Source organism: Petaurus breviceps, unplaced genomic scaffold, assembly GCF_028583685.1.
Source record: "Petaurus breviceps papuanus isolate PSGF00001 unplaced genomic scaffold, PetGlider_PUasm1.0 126, whole genome shotgun sequence".
Lineage (NCBI taxonomy): Eukaryota > Metazoa > Chordata > Mammalia > Diprotodontia > Petauridae > Petaurus > Petaurus breviceps.
The window spans coordinates 31,268,824-31,286,787 of NW_027185655.1; the positions used below are offsets into that span (position 1 = coordinate 31,268,824).

Below are 17,964 nucleotides of genomic sequence, written 5' to 3' on the forward strand. Positions count from 1 at the left end.
CACATTCTCAAGCCTTTAAAACAGAACAGGCTACCTCAGGCAAAGGTCCTCCTCTCCCCACTCACAGCAACCACCCAGCGCGCTCCCAGCAGCTCCGGCCCCTGGCAGTGCTCAGCAGGGGTCCTTAGCAGAAAAGTCCTGCTCCCAGCAGCTCTGGCCCCTGGCAGTGCTCAGTAGGGGTCCTTAGCAGAAAAGTCCTGCTCCCAGCAGCTCCAGCCCCTGGCAGTGCTCAGCAGGAGTCCTAACTTTAAAAAAAAAGAAAGAGGGCTTCGCGCTGCCACTGCCTCTGCTGCTGCCGCAACCGCAACCGCAACCGCAGGACCGTTAGCTTGGCTTTTTTTTTTCTCTCGCTTTCCGCTTTCTCTTGCTCCACCCCTTCCTGCTACATCAGCAAACCGCAGGACCGCTAGCTCGGCTCAGCAAACCGCAGGACCGCTTTCTCTTGCTCTGCTATGTCAGCACGTCCATGGGGCATGGGAGATCTTTAAATCCCATAACCCTTACAAGACCCTTCACACACACACACACACACACACACAAACTAGCCATTTGTCCTTGGCAAGTCACTGAACCCCAATTGCCCTTTTAAAAAAAGAAAAATACGAATTGGTCTCACATCATAGAGGAGCTCAACAAGACTTTTGAAAATCAAGTAAGAGAAGTAGAGGAAAAAGTAGATAGAGAAATAAGAGTGATGCAAGAAAATCATGAAAAACCAGTTGAGAGCTTGCTAATGGAGCCCCCAAAAATGCTAAAGAAAATACATCTTAAAAATAGACTAACTCAAGTGACAAAAGATATCCAAAAAATGAATGAGGAGAAGAATGCTTTAAAAGGTAGAATTGGTGAAATGAAAAAGGAGGTCCAAAAGCTCACTGAAGAAAATTATTCCTTCAAAATTAGAATGATGTAAATGGAAGATAATGACTTCTTGAGAAAACAAGAAATCATAAAACAAAGCCCAAAGAATGAAAAAAAATACAACGCAAAGTGAAATATTCATTGAAAAAGTCACTGACCTGGAAAATAAATCCAGGAGAAATGCTTTAAAAATTTATTGAACAACCTGAAAACCATGACCAAAAATGGACCCTAGAAATCATATTTCAATAAATTATCAAGGAAAACTGTCCTGATATCCTAGAACCAGAGGGTAAAATAGAAATAAAAAAGAATCCACCAATCACCTTCTGAAAGACATAGCAAAATGAAAACTCCTGGGAATGCCACAGACAAATTCCAGTGTTCCAAGGTTAAGGAGAAAATATTGCAAGCAGGCAGAAAGAAGCAATTCAAGTATTGTGGAGCCACAATCAGGATAGCACAAGATTTAGAAGTTTCTACATTGAGGGATTGCAGGGTCTGGAATATGATGTTCCAGAGGTCAAAGGAGCTAGGACTGAAACCAAGAATCACTTATGTACCAAAACTGAGTATAATACTTCAAGGAAAAAATGGATATTCAATGAATAGAGGACTTTCAAGCATTCTTGATGAAAAGACCAGAGCTGCATAGAAAATTTGACTTCCAAATAGAAGATTCATGAGAAGTATGAATAGGTGAACAGGAAAGAGAAATCATACAGGACTTACTAAAGTTGAACATTTTACATTCCTATAAGGAAAGACGATATTTGTTATTCACATGACCTTTCTAAGTGTTAGGGAAGTTGGAGGGATAAAAGAGGCAAAAATAGTTTTTATAGTGGGGGCAAGAGGGGGAGGTGAGAGAGAATGAATGAACCTTCCTCCCATCAGATATGGCTGAAGGAGGGAATAAGATACACACTCGATTGGGTATGGGAATCTTTCTTGCCCTACAGAAAAGTAGTGTAGAAGCAGATGAGAGAGGGGAATGACAGAAAGAGGGACAAAAGGGGGGGAATTTGAAAAAAAACATTTTGAGGTAGGTTAGCGTCAAAGAAGAGAATAGAATAACTGGGGAGCAGGATAGGATGGAGAGAAATATGTTTAGTCATTCACAATATGACTATTATGGAAGTGTTTTGCATGAGTACATGTGCATAATCCACATCAAATTGCTTGCCTTCTCTATGAGGGTGGGTGGGGAGGGAGGAAGGGAGAGAATGTGGAACTCAAAGTTTTAAAAATTAATGTTAAAATATTTTTACATGCAAATGGTAAATAAGATATACAGACCATGGGGTATAGAAGTCTATCTTGACCTGTAGGGAAATAGAAGGGAAGGGGATAAGAGAAGGGGGTGGGGGGGCAGTGATAGAAGAGAAGGCAGGTTGGGGGAACGGATAATCAGAATGCATGGTTTCTTGTGAAGGGGAAGGGGAGAGATGGAAAGAAAAATTGGAACTCAAAATTTTGTTGAAATGAATGTTGAAAACCAAAAATAAAATAATAATAAATTTAAAAACATTTAATTTTAATTTTTTAAAAAGAAGCTAACTATAAAAATATTTGTGATAGTGATAATTTGTAAGGAGATGTTAAAGCAAAAAGCTTATGAGAAATTTGAGGAAGGAGAGATCATTTTCATTTCAGGGAGATTAGGGGAGGATACAAAGGAAAGTTTCATAGAGCTGGATCTTGGAGGGAGAAAGAGAACTTAGTGTCTCATTCATTGGGCTAATACAAATCCCTGAGAGTCAGGTGCTAATTAGGGATAGTGTGATTCTTGTAGACAGGAATTTCTTTACCCTAAATGAGTTCCAGGAAGATATTTCTCTTCTCATTGAAATGAGGGAGCAGAACTGAATTGGTTCTCCTTGCGAATCATCTCTTTTTGGGTCAAGGAGAATCAATTCAAAGGAAAAGTAGATACACCTTATCACTTTTAGAATAAGTACAAAGTAATTTTGAGCTGAGTCAAGTAAAGGAAAATCTCAACCCACCCACACACCTCTCCTCTTAAGTGCTGGCCAGTCATTACCTTGGCATCCCTATTTTATCTTTTCCCCTTGCTATCTGTGTGATATTTCTCTTGATTTCCCTGCAAATCCATTTCCTACCACCTATAATATTCACTTATTCATTCACATATTTACCATTGAAATATTAAATCACTTTTCATATCTCTTCTCCTCCTGATTTATTCCTGTTATACCCACTGATTCCAAAGTATCAATATACCGAGACAATTTTAGAGGTTGTTTTTTTTTTAATAAAAGAAAAGGGGAAAAAAGGATAAATTTAAATTCACCTTTTCCCCATCTTTTTTAGGTCTTAGGCACATAAGAAAAAATTATTTCTTAGTTTTACACTACAATCTCAAAGTCTTCTTTGCTTAGTCAGTTTTCATGTTCAATATCTTGCTTACTTCCAGGATCTTTTGAAGGAATAATTCAAATTCTTTCCCTTTACTGGAACTTCAGTTATTTTCTTTCATGTTCTTAGCATCACCATTCTAGGATATTGTATTTCTGGGTGCCAATCAATGCCCTTTGATTTTTTGAAACACCATAATGCAATTTTTCATTTGATTTCTTGTAATCATGCCATTCTGGTTATTTCACCATAGAAAATTAAGATTTTTTTCTTTCCATTCTGCCTATAAAATTTGTTCTATTATATAGTTTTAAAATTAGATTATAATGTTTTTAATTACTTAAACTTAGTGTTTTTCTTGCTTTATTTTGGAGGACCCTGACATTGTCTCTCTGTCTGTCTCTCTGTCTCTCTGTCTCTCTCTCCTTTCTCTTCCCTCTCCTCGAACCAATCCAATAAACATTCATTAAATATTAACTATATACCAGGCACTGTGCTAAGCACTGGGAATGCAATTAATTAATATAAAGCCAGTCATTGCCCTTGAGAATCTTACAATCTAATCATTGTTCAATGCTGGCTGACTCTTAATGACCCCATTTGGGGTTTTCTTGGCAGAGATACTGGAGTGGTTTGCTTTTCCCTTCTCTAGCTCATTGTACAAATGAAGAAACAGAAGCAAACAGGGACTTATCCAAGGTCACATAGTAGTAATTGTTTGAGATTATATTTGAACTCAGGAAGATTAGTCTTCCTGATTCCAGGCCTGGCACTCTATTCACTGTGCCACCTAACTGCCCTCACAAAGTAGTAAGGGAACACAAAAGAAAAGAAGAAGGCAGTAAAGTTGGAATGGGAAGACCAGAAGGTATGCAGCACAGGTTATTGAAAGCAGAAAGAACAGCAGATGCAGAGTGGAATTAGTCCCAAAGTCCAGTTTCTGCCCTCTATAAAGGAATTCATTGAGGGGAGTTTGGTACTCCATCCTTCAATCAGAGGGGAGAGGAGACTAATAAAGGTGATGTCAGTCAAGGTTTGAGTAAGCATATCTGTATGTCTTTTCATATTATTTCCCATGACTACATGACACTCCTTCCTCATTTCTGACTTGTAGAATCCTAAGCTTCCTATAAGACACAATTCAAGCATTGCCTTCTGCAAGAGACTTTTAGGTATCAGACCTATATTTGTCTCATTATTTTCAAAGGAGGTTTCTTTTGGTGTAGTTCATTATATCTTAAATACTTGATAGAATTAAGTTATGATTCCTCTTCTTTTTTTTCCTTTGGTAATTCGCATAGAACTTCTTCATTTTTTTGAATCCTTTATTTTCTATTCCACTAATCTAAGTTTCTATATTGGGCAAAAATCTACCTATTTTATTTAAATTTTATTTTGTTGGCATATATTTAGGTATAATAGATTTTGATAATTTATTTATTTTTCAAGCATTCTGTGAATAGATTTCATTTTTCTTTTATTAATAATTTTTTTCTTTTTCAGAAATTATTTATGTTTTATATGCACCTCTACATATCAAGAACTCAAAAATCAAGATTGAACATTTCCTTACCCCTTTCTGTATGAATGAGATCAATCTAATTAAAATGTGAATCCAATAAAAGAGAAATTCTTAGGTATACAGCCCATTCTTTGAACTTTCCTAACATAGCTAGAAGTTATAAGTTCATTTAAAGTAATTTTGCTCTTCTTGTTGCACATCTATGTCTCAATAACATTTTACTCTTTCCCACATGTAAGCAAAATTCTGAGATTCATTAATGCAGTACACAAATCAGCTTAGAAGATGTTCCTGAGACATGTTCCAAGAAATGCTGCAAAAAGGCAACTCAATTTAAAGCAAGAAATGTTTATCAGCCAATAATCAAGAGAGCTTTATCATGTGCTTTCTATGTCCTAGGATATGTTCTAGGTGTTGTATATACAGTGAAACATTGTACCTTACTTCAAGCAGCTTACAATCTAATGAGAGACACAACATATACAGAAATCTATAAAGCACAGTTATCCCTTCCACACCATGACTTTCCCCATCATGCTTTTAATATCAGGTTGGCAAAAGAAATTGATGTAGGGAGTCAAGATGGCAGAGTAGAAGCAAGATCTCCCCATGGCTCTGGCTTCCACCTTCCCCAACCCATGTAAAAAGGGGACTCTAAACAAACTTTTGAGCTGCAGAACCCACAAAATGACACAGAGAGGCCAACCTTCCACTGAGGACAGCCCTGCAGGCTGGGAGGAATTGGACAGCACAGCACTCTGGGAGGGGAGCCCAGCCACAGGCCAAAGCTTTAGCCCCAGGGCGGGCCTGACCAGCCCCCAGGCAGAGGGACTCCAGATCAGCAGCAGCTGTGGGCATTTCCAGATTTATCAACACATAGATGCGAAGGACAAAGTGAGAGGTCAGTGCAGTCTGGACTTTGGGACCCAGTAAGTGGGAATGCATGGCTTTTGCCCCTGGGGCAGAAAGTAGCTGAGATGCCAGCACACTCAGGCAGCTCCACTTGGCAGATTCAGCTCCTGGCCTGCAAAGTGTAGGGGGAGCAAACACCAGTTTGAGGGGTAATCGCTCTTGCTTTAACCTGCTTGGATCTGGATTGCAGTCTAGGGTGGAGGTCCTGGGGTGTGTGTCCAGGTTGCCAGAGTTAGTGGAGACATCAGAGAGGGCACCCATCTAATACTTCCCACAGCTGAGAAAACCCCAGCATTTGGGACAAAAGCTCCCCTGTCTGGTGGCAGAGTCCTACTATGGTAAAAGGCCCAGGGGTCAAATGACTGAGGACGACATGACCAGGTAAAGGAAACAAAGCAGACAGAAGATTCCAACATTAGACTCCTGTTTTGGGGACAAAAAGGAGCAAAGCATGGAACAGAAGGAAGATAGCGAAGCCAGAATTTCTTCAGCAAAAGCTTCAAAAGAAAATAAAAGCTGGTTACAGGCCATAGAGGACCTTAAGAAGCACATAAGAGAATTGGAGGAAAAAATGGGAAGAGAAATGAGAACAATGCAATAAAATTAGGAAATGAGAGTCAACAGCCTGACTGAGAAAAATACCACCTTAAAAAAACAGACTAACTCAAATGGCAAAAGAGGTTCAAAAAGGCAATGAGGAGAAGAATGCCTTAAAAAGCCAACTTTGCCAAATGGAAAATGAATCTCAAAAGCTCAATGAGGAGAATCATTGCTTCAGAATTAGACTGGAGCAAATGGAAGCTAATGACTTTATGAGAAATCAAGATGCTGTTAAACAGATCCAAACAAATGAAAGAATAGAAGGCAATGTGAAATATCTCATGGGAAAAACCACTGACCTAGAAAATAGATCCAGGAGAGATAACTTAAAAATTATTGGACTAACTGAAAGCCATGACAAAAGTAAGAACCTAGAAATCATCCTCCAGGAAGTTCTCAAAGAAAACTGCCCTGATGTTTTAGAACCAGAAGGCATAATAGAGGTTGAAAGAATCCACCGATCACCTCCTGAAAAAGATCGCAAAAAGAAAATTCCTAGGAATATTATTAGCAAAGTTCTGAAATTCCCAGATTAGGGAGAGAATATTACAAGCAGCCAGGAAGAAACAATTTGAATATTGTGGAAACCTGATCAGGATAACCCAGGATCTGGCAGCTTCTACACTGAGGAATCGAAGGGCTTGGAATATGATATTCTGGAGGGCAAAGGAGCTGGGATTAAAACCAAGAATCACCTAGCCAGCAGAACTGAGTATCATGTTTCAGGGGAAAATATGGTTATTCAGTGGAATAGAGGACTTTCAAGAATTCTTGATGAAAAAACCAGAGTTGAATAGAAAATTTGACATTCAGATAGAAGAAGCAAGAGATGCATGAGAAAGTAAAAAGGGAAAAGAAATCATAAGGAATTTATCAGAGTTGAACTATTAACATTCCTACATGGAAAAACAATAATTGTCACTTATGAAAATTTTATCAGTAGTTGAAGGGAATAGAAATATACATGTGTCTATATATGAGGTTATAAGGGGATATGAATTCATATGTGAATGTGTGTATACATGTTTACAGGTATACATAGATAGAGGGCACAGGAACAATTTAACAGGAAGGGATGATACTTAAGAGGTCAAATTAAGAGGTGAGAGAGGAATATAATATAACATAATGGGGTAAACTATCTCATATAGAAGAGGCAAGGGAAAATGCTTACTATGGAGGGGAAGAATAGGAAGGCAAAATGGAATGGGTCAATTTTATTCCCATTGAATTCAGCTTGAGGAGGGAATGAAATACACACTAAATAGTGTATCTCACCCTCCAGGAGAGTAGGGTGGAAGGGGATCAGATCAGGGATAATGGAAGGGAGGGTAGGCTGTGGTGGAGGGAAGCTGGAAGCACCCACTTTTGAAAAGGGACAGGATCAAAGTAGAGAATAGAACAAGTGGGAGGTGGGATAGGAGGGAGGGAAATATAGTCAGTCTTTTACAATATATCTGCTATGTTATTGTTTTGCATTAGCCAAACATGTACAATCTATACTGAAGTGCTTATCTTCCCAGTAAGGGTGGGTGACAAGGGAGGAAGGGAATGAATCTGCAATTCACATTTTAAAATCATATATATATATATATGATTTTAAAATATATATACATATACTATTATTAATACTATTTTACATGTAATTGGGAAATAAGATATACAGGCACTAGGGCATAGAGATCCACTGGAAAAGTCAAAATGGGTATAGGAGATAATATGGGAGAGAGAATTGTGGATTTGGTGATATACTGTGGGACTGCTATTTTGGCACGGTGTGTAGGGGAAAAACACGGATAAAATTTGTAACTCAAAATCTGGCGGACATGAATGATGTAAACCAGAAGTTAATAAAGCATTTGAAAAATGAAAAAAAAAAGAAATTGATATAAATGGGAATTTGGGGAGTAGTGTCATGGAAGCTATAGATGACATACAAAGACCATTGGATGACACAGCTCTGACCTCCATATAGCCCATGACCAAATATTTAACCCAAATTTTACAAGAAGGAATTGTCAATGCCCCATATAAAAGAAAAAGTAAAAAATTTCACTTTCTCTTGTATGAAGGGAGGGTCAAACATTTTACATGGATTTCCCAGCTTGTGGGGGCACTGTGCCCTTAATACCTGAAATATGAAAGAAATTACTGTAGATTGAAAGTAGCTTAAGCCCTTGGGGCACCAAGAAAAGTCCTGGAAAAGATAGTACTTAAATCATGTCCTACAGGAAGCCAAGGATTCTCCGAGTCAGAAATGGGAATGAGTGCATTTTAGGCATGTGGAATAAACTGAAAAGCTGTATAGATATGAAGTAGAGTGCAATAGGTGAGAAATTTGTTGTTGTTCAGTCATTCCCAAATCTTTATGAAACCAGGGACCAGACATAGAAGATCAATGCTCTTCATGGGTTTTTCTTGGCAAAGAGGCTGGAGTTCTTTGCCATTTTCTTCTCCAGTTGAGCAAGGCAAATAGAGATTAAGTGCCGTGCCCATGTCACACACCTAGTAAATGTCTGAGGCTGTACTTGAATTCAGATGTTCCTGCTTCTAGCCCTGAGCCACCTAGCTCCCTAAGGTGAGGAACAAGAAGTAGGATATCATATTTTAAATGTAAAATGTATGCAGAAGATAGGAAGGGGCCTGATTTTAAAGAACTTAAAATGCCAAATTTTAAATACACATTTGTATTTGAACCCAGAGGCAAAATGGTGCCTCTAGAGTTTACTTAGAGAGTGACATGATGAGTATAATCTTGAGTAAGATCAATGTGGCCATTGTGTGGAGTATGGTTTGTTATGGGGAAGGACATGGGGCACAGAGTTCAGTTAGAAGGGTATTATAATAATTCAGGTCAAAGAGAAAAAAAAACTGCTAAACCAGAATGGTAGCTATGGGAATGGAGAGAATGGAATAAATGTGAGAGATGTTGTAGGAAAAAAAAAAGAAATTACAGTATTTGGCATCTAATGGGATATACAGAGTGTTTGAGAGAAAGGGGATAAGGATGACACTAATGTTTCAAACATAAGTGTCTGGTTGCAAACTTAGGTCGTATTCTTCATAATAATAATAAGGAATCTAAGAAAAAAACATGTTTTAGGCAAAAGATAATGAGCTTTATTTTGAACATTTGAGATTGCTATTGGATGCTTTGTTCAAACTCTCAATTAGACAGTGGAATATGCAGAACTAGTACTTTGTGCAATGTTAGGTCTGGACAAAAAGATATTTGAATAATTTGCATAGATATGATTATTCAAATCATGACAACCAATGAAGTAGTCAAGTGAGAGTAATATTAGAAGGGGAAAGAAAGTCTATCGAAGTTCTCTTATGGGCAAGTCACTCTCCTTAGTACTGGGGTCACACAGGTATAAAATAGCAACATCGTCATCGTCAAGGAGTTTGAAATTTAGTAGGGAAATGAGATACCTCATGCAGAAACATAATAAAAGTCAGAATGAGAAAAGAAACTGTATTTGATTGATCTCTTCCAGGTTGGAAGGTGGCACTTTATTTGGTTTTAAATGAGTCATAGAATTAGAGATGTGAAGTGTGTTCATTGTAAAGTCAGAGGTCAGTTTGTACAAATGAACGAAGGTCAGATAAGGAAGAATGAGATGCAGCAGGATCAAAGGCAGATTTTCATAATTTTCCTGTTAGACATGAAAATATTAAAACTTTAAGTTTAGATTCTCTGAATGATCCAGAATGTTTTTGCATTAAAAAAAATTCATTCCAGAAAAATGTCAGATTCTACAGGTATTCCAGAGATGTCAGGAATACCGAGTGGTCCTTATTGGGAGGTAGTATGGTGTGATGGAAGGATGATTAGATTTCGTATTGAAATAGCTGGTTTGAATTGTTAGCTCTGCCACCATGGATAATAATAGTAAAATTGCTTTTTTCCCCTATACCTTTTCCCCAAGCTATAAAGGGATGAGGTTGTATTAGATAGCCTCTAAGGTCCCTTACAACTCCAACTTTCCATGAATCTGTGGAAGTTAACTGAATTAAGCACTTGGACGTTCATTGATGACTTTTAAGAGAATACCTACAGTAAAGAAGTGGGAAAAGAAAATGATTTTTTGGGGGGTCAAGGGAATGAGGAGTGCCAAGAAAGTGGAGATACTTGTAGTTATGACAGATGACTATTTCTAGAAGTTCATCAGTAAAAAGTAGTAGAAAGAATGAAATATGCTGTTTTATTTTTTATTTTGTCTTGTATTTGTAAGCTTACTCATGACACGGTAAAGCAGAATGTATTTCTAAGTATGGTGGAAAGGACAAATAGGAGGAGAGATTGAACAAGAAAGAGTGAGACTGATTTTTAAAGCAAAATTTCCAAGGAAATGGTATCAAGGGCACAGATGGGTAAATTAGCAAGGGAAGGAGAAAAGACAGTCTCATCCTCTGAGACCATAGAAAAGAAATAGACAGCAGATATTGATGAAGAAGTTTTAGCTATGGAGGAGAGATGAGGACGTTTATCAGGAATAGCCTGAATTTTATCAATAAAATAGGAAATTATCTGCTAAGAAAAAATGAAGATGGGAAATGAAGCTGGAAGTATAAAAGAAAGGAGAAATTTTGAAATATTTTATGTGGGGAGCACTATGGTAGATAGATGGATGGATATATAGATAGATAGATAGATAGATAGATAGATAGATAGATAGAGATTAGACAGAGAGATAGAGAGATATGATAAATAGATAGGTAGGTAGATAGGTGGATAGATAGATAGATGGATAAGATAAGATAAATTAGAAAGATAGATAAAAATAATACTTTATAGCTATGAAGGTCCATTTAAGATTGAAGAGAAAGTATTTATAGTTGACCCAGTCCACAAGTTTTAAGACCTGTTTAATTCAGTTCAAACATGTCTTCCTGCTGCGTAATCTCTTCTCCTTGGGTCACAGAGAGATCATACTCATCTTAGTCACCTCTGAGTTATTTTAAATGTAGTTTTGCTGTCTCCCTTGCTGAATTTCTATGTTTTTTCCCCTAATTTCTTCAATGTGAGTGCTTTTAAGTTTTTTTTTCTGTTCTTTTTCTCTTAGAGATCTTATTCACTCAACTGGCTATAACTAACATATTGATGAAGATGGGTTCTAAATTTGTCTCTAGACCATACACACTTCTAAGTTCTAAGATCTGACTATCAAGACTGTCTTCTGGACCCTTTTACTCCACCCCTATCTGAGACTCAACACATCCAAAACTAAGATTGTTGTATTTCCCCTAAATTTGTTTGTTTTTTCCTTCTTATTTACTTCTTCCATCGGTGGAATCACGATTCCCCTAGTACGCAGACAACATTTTATGAATTATCAAGACCTATTATGACTCAAAATCTAACTGCTATGACACTTCTCACATTCATGTGCTACACTTCTTAGTTCTACCAGCAAAATGCCTAGACTACTGCAATAATCTTCTAGTTGGGTCCCACTTTGACTTCTTGCCATCCTTGCACAACAATTCTCTACATCACTACCACAAAAGACTTCCCTGTGGTCACGACATTCTTCTGCTGAAAATGTTTCTGTAGATCTCTATTGCCTATGAAACAGAGCTCTAATTTTTAGTTTGCATTCAGAACCCCCTGAAAATATGAAACCAGTTTAATTTTACCAACACATTACATATTATTACTCACTATATATTCTATACTTGGCCTTTCCTGGACTTGAATTTTTTCTGTCGTTTGAACTTAGCTTGTGTTATTCTGTTGCCGTTTCTTTGCTCATTTTATCTATACTTTGAATGCTCTCCTTTAGCTGACTTACCTTTTAAATTTCTGGTTGTATTTGAAAACACCATTAAAATATATAAATATCTTGGGTGGATTCTGTAAATGGATAATGAGCTAGACTCTGAATTGACTAGGAAAAAGAAAGTAGCCAGATTGAATTTTGAAACTTCTAGGTCACTTTAAACTATCCCAAGTTATTCCATGACAAAAAAGCCCAGATGACTTTAACAGGAACATAATTCCCATGATACTATATGACTGTAAATTATGGTCAGTCTCTGAATAGCAAAATGTATATATATGTATATGACCAGTCACTGGATATCAGTCTCTGAATAACAAAATTTCCAGGTGACCTAAAGGACAAACAAAAGATGGCATAAATTGTTGGCATTGAGCCACCATTGATAGCTTGGCCAGAAGAGTATCACAAAAGCTCTTATCAGGCAAGTATTTGATTGACAAAGAAACTAGGCTGGCCATATAGAAAGAACAGAGGAGAACTAATTGGTACCCACAGCACAATATTGGTCTACATAGAAGGACAAAAGACCTACCGTAGAGAAAGTCCTTTAGTATGTTGAATTGATCTGGAGGATGTATGGAGGGCATTGATAAGTATTTTACAGTGTATGAAGCAGTGGATTGGCTATAATTTATCTTAGTGAAAATATGTCAATGAAACTTTAAATCCATTGAAGTCCATTGATTATTGCATCCAGAGGAAGATAACAAGAATAATCAGGGGATTCATCCCTAGATGGGATTTCATTCTATCAAAAGATTCATGGAAGAAACTAAGGGTTGTTAAGCAAGGAACTGATAAGACTCAGTAGGTTTTTCTCTATATAACTCTTTGAAGGGTTGGAAGAGAGTCTATACAAATGGTGATTGTCCACAGAGGGAATGACTAGGACCAAGAGTTGGAAGCTTAAAAATAACAGATTTTGTCTCAAAATATGGAAGATTTTCTTAACAATTAAAACTATATGGAACCGGAAGTGACTCGAGGCGGCAGGACTGAGGAGGCAGACCACTGAGGCAGTCGCGGCGCAAGGAAGGCAGGACTGCAAAGGACCGAGGGGGCCACCGCTACCATGAGTCTTTTGAACAAGCCCAAGAGTGAGATGACCCCTGAAGAACTGCAGAAGAGGGAAGAGGAGGAGTTCAACACTGGGCCCCTGTCAGTGCTCACCCAGTCGATGAAGAACAACACCCAGGTTCTCATCAATTGCCGCAACAACAAGAAACTTTTGGGTCGAGTGAAGGCCTTTGACAGGCACTGCAACACGGTCTTGGAGAATGTAAAAGAGATGTGGACAGAGGTACCCAAAAGTGGCAAAGGCAAAAAAAAGTCGAAACCAGTGAACAAAGATCATTACATTTCCAAGATGTTCCTGAGGGGGGATTCAGTAATGGTGGTTCTCAGGAACCCACTCATTGCTGGCAAGTAGTGGAGCCAGAACCCCCTTCCCATCCCAACACTCGGCTCAGACCAATAAGGCTGAGGGATTCACTAGCTTTATCTTTTGTGAATAAAACCTTCCTTATTTTTCTTAAAAAAAAAAAAAAGAACAATTAAAACAATACAAAAATTGAATGGGGCTCCTAAGTGGATAGTGACCTCTCCATCTTTGGAAGTCTTCAAGGGTAAGCCAGAGGAGAACTTCTTATGGATGTTATAGGGGAAATTCATGCTTTGAGTAGAGGTGGGAATCAATGACCTCTGGAATTCTTTCAACTCTACACTTCTAAGATTCTCTAAGAAGAAAGAAAGCTTCAGGAGAAATAGAAATGATTTCTTTTTATGTTGTTCAAGTTTCTTGTTGTGCCTTTTATCAAGGGAGCATTGAAAATTTCAAGCTGAGTAGGCTATTCTCTTTAAAATATTGGTAATGGGGCACAGTTAAGATGAGGTACCATTTTTAGTTAATTGCCTATGTATTTTATGTTGCTCTTACTTCAAGGTGGCAGTGGACTTTTTTGGACAACTCCATTTTTATTGCCAAAATTTTTGTTGGGATCAACCCAACTAAGGGAATCATTAAATCTTTTTTTAAAAGTATTTAGCTACAAAACAGATTTTCATTTGAATTGTAATCACATTTAATTTTTCATTACTAAATGCAATTCAGTCTCTCTTCTAATGTTTTGGTTGTTTTCTAATAAAAGAATTTTGAAGGATACATGTATAAGAACATTAAACTTAGCACCATGACTGGCACATTGCTAATATTTAATTAATGGTTGTTGATGTGATTTGACTTATGTACCCTTAAACAGACTCACTTCTGTCCCATTTATTTTATTTTATTTATTTATTATTATTGTTATAGGTTTGTTTTTTTTTTTTTGCTTTTTGGAGGTGGGAAGGAAAGGCAATTGGGGTTAAGTGATTTGCCCAAGGTCACACAGCTAGTAAATGCTAAGTGTCTAAGGTTGGATTTGAACTGAGGTCCTCCTGACTCCAGGGCTAGTGCTCTACTCACTGCACTATCTTGTTTCCCTTGTCCCATTTATTCCTGAGAGGCACTGTGGTTTGGTGGAAAGGGCACTAGTCTTGGAGTCAGGTTTGAATTTTGGCATATTGCATAAAATCTAAATGGTATTAGACCAAGTCATTTAACTTCTCTGAGTTAGGTTCTTGATCTAGAGGAAATAAAGGGGGAAATACCCGGAATAACTCCCTTCCCTGAGTTGTGAAGATCAAATGAAATAATGGATGTAAAGCATTTTACAGATGCTGGAGGGGAATTGGAAAGACCTGCCAAATTTTAGGAGTATACAGAGGTGAGGGAGGGGTGGCAGGGGAAAGAGTGGTAGGATTGGGAGGGTAAGTAATGGAAGGTGAGAAGTAGTCAAAGGATTTTAAAGATGGAAGCTCCTTTAACGATTATCTTGTCCAACATCTTCATCTTATTGATAAGGCAATTAAGACTCAGCAATGCCAAATCCCTTGACCAAGATCACGCAGTGGCACCACTGGACTTTAAACGCAGTCTTCTGATTCCAAATCCAGAACTCTTTCAAAAATACTTCTATGACAGCCTGGTTGCACCATCAATATTTCACAGTGGAGTTTTAAGAGAGTCAGAGGCAGGGCTCCTGTAGGAAAAAGGGTTTCAGGGATGAGGCATGCATCAAAGATATTGTATTGTAAGACTAAATAATACAATAGGTTCAATGAGGAATATGGAGCAACACAGGGGAGAAGCCATAAAATAATGTAAAGCAAGTAATTCTCGACTGGTCCTAAGTTCCTACTTACTGTATAAAGTATACAAATTAAGAAAGAACATAGCCCCTACTTTCAAAGAGCTTACATTCTAATGGAGGATGATATTTTAATGAGAGCTGCCAAGGGGTGGGGGAAATACTAATTCATGGACATATCAGTGAAGGGCAGAGAAAGAAAAATGGCTAATCTGGGTCCATTCTCAAAATAGAGGTTCTTGAAAGAACTCACTAATGGAGAAGGGGATCTTAGGAGCAGAAGGATAAGTTGGTTGAGTCATGGTGGCAAAATATGAAGAATGAAGGTTCTATAAAAATGAGATTCAACATGACACATAAATTATTCAAGATACCTTATGAACCCCAGTTTGACTTTCAGCATAGTCTGAATTCACCTGATATCTAACCCTCACCCTCATTCAGTGAATATCTAACTTCACATTAATAATGACTCTGTATATTTTTAGATGGAAAGAAAGAGCAAAAATTCTATGGAGTCAAAAATACTTCAAAAATTGCTTAACGTGGCTGAAGAACTTCAGTGATGATACACAGGTAGAGGTTGGGATAGATAAATGTAAGTCAGTATTATGTACTAAAAGAGCACTTTATGTATATAGGCAATTTCACATTCAAGAAAGATCAAGTAATTGAGATTTAATGCAAGGAGAAGCTTAGAATATTTGGACTTCATAGAGAAAATTTTCCATTTTTCAAATGCTTTATTAACTTCTGATTTCCATCATTCATTTCCACCAGATTTTGAGTTACAAATTTGCTCCACATTTTCCCCCTACCCACCTCTCCAACATAGCAGTCCCACAGAATATTGCCTCCTCCAATCTACTCTCTCCCATATTTTCTCCCATACCCCTTTTGACTTTTCCACTAGGGAATGGTGGATCTCTATGCCACAGTGCCTGTATTATCTTATTTACCAATTACATGTGAAATAGCATTAATCATAGTATATATATGTAAACATTGTATTTTAAAACTTTTGAACTAAAGATTCATTCCCTTCCTCCCCTATCACCCACCCTTACTGGGAAGATAAGCAGTTCAGAAGAGGTTGTACATGTGTAGCTAATGCAAAACAATAACATAGTAGATATATTATAAAAGACTGACTATACTTGCCTCCTTCCTATCACCTGCCACTTGTTCTATACTCTACTTTGATTCTGAACCTTTTCAAAAGTGGGTGCTTCTAACTTCCTTCCCTGCCCCCAGCCTGCCCTCCCTTCCATCATTCCCCCTCTGATACCCTTACCCCCTACTCTCCTATAGGGTGAGATACCCTATTTAGTGTGCATGTCATTCCCTCCCCAAGCCAAATTCAATGAGAATAAGGTTGACCCATTCCCTTTTGGCTTCCTATACTTCCCCTCCATTGAAACCATTTTGCCTTGCCTCTTCTTTATGAGATAGTTCACCTCATTCTGTCTCTCCCCATCTCCTTGCATTGTATTCCTCTCTCACCTCTTAATTTCACCTTTTAAGTAACATCCCTTCCTGTTAAATTGGTCCTATGCTCTCTATATATGTATACCTGTAAACATATATACACATGTTCACATAAATATTCATATTCCCATATACCCTCATATATAGACATATATATATATACATATATATATTTCTATTCCCTTCAACTATTTTCATACTAAAAAATGTTTCATCAGTTACAATTATTGTTTTTCCATGGAGGAATGTTAATAGTTCAACTTTGATAAGTTCCTTATGATTTCTTTTCCCTGTTTACCTTCTAATACTTCTCTTGCTTCTTGTATCTAAATGTCAAATTATCTATTCAACTCTGGTTTTTTCATCAAGAATGCTTGGAATTCCTCTATTCCACTGAATGACCATATTTTCCCCTGAAACATGATAGTCAGTTGTGCTGGATAGGTGATTCTTGGTTTTAATTCCAGCTCCTTTGACCTCCGGAATATCACATTCCAAGCCCTTCGATCCCTCACTGTAGAAACTGCCAAATCCTTGCTTATCCTGATTGTGTTTCCACAATATTCAAATTGATTCTTCATGGTTGCTTGTAATATTCTCTCCTTAATCTGGGAATTCCAGAAACTGGCTATAATATTCCTAGGAGTTTTCTTTTTGGGACCTTTTTCAGGAAGTGATTGGTGGATTCTTTCAACCTCTATTTTGCCCTCTGGTTCTAAAACATCAAGGCAGTTTTCTTTGAGATCTTCCTGGAGGATGATTTCTAGGTTCTTTCTTTGATCATGGCTTTCAGGTCGTCCAGTAATTTTTCAATTATCTCTCCTGGATCTATTTTCCAGGTCAGTAGTTTTTCCCATGACATATTTCACATTGCCTTCTATTCCTTCATTTGTATGAATCTTTTTAAAAGCATCTTGATTTCTCATAAAGTCATTACCTTCCATTTGCTTCAATCTAATTCTCAAGGAATGATTCTCCTCAGTGAGCTTTTGAGATTCTTTTTCCATCTGGCAAATTCAGCTTTTTAAGGCATTCTTCTTCTCATTGCCTTTTTGAACCTCTTTTGCCATTTGAGTTAGTCTATTTTTTTAAGATGTTATTTTCCTCAGTCAGGCTGTTGACTCTCATATGTTAATTTTCTTGCATTATTCTCTTTTCTCTTCTCATTTTTTCCTCCACTTCTCTTATTTGCTTTTTAAGGTCTTCTATGGCCTATAACCAGCTC

General features: G+C 37.5%; 1 long non-coding RNA gene and 1 pseudogene across 1 annotated transcript in view; both read left to right on the forward strand.

Annotated features, from left to right (window-relative positions):
• Positions 1 to 17,964, forward strand: part of LOC138169835 (uncharacterized) — a 120,530-nt gene that overhangs the window by 18,009 nt on the left and 84,557 nt on the right. The window lies entirely within an intron of this gene.
• On the forward strand, positions 13,037 to 13,579 carry LOC138169829 (small nuclear ribonucleoprotein Sm D2 pseudogene; annotated as a pseudogene).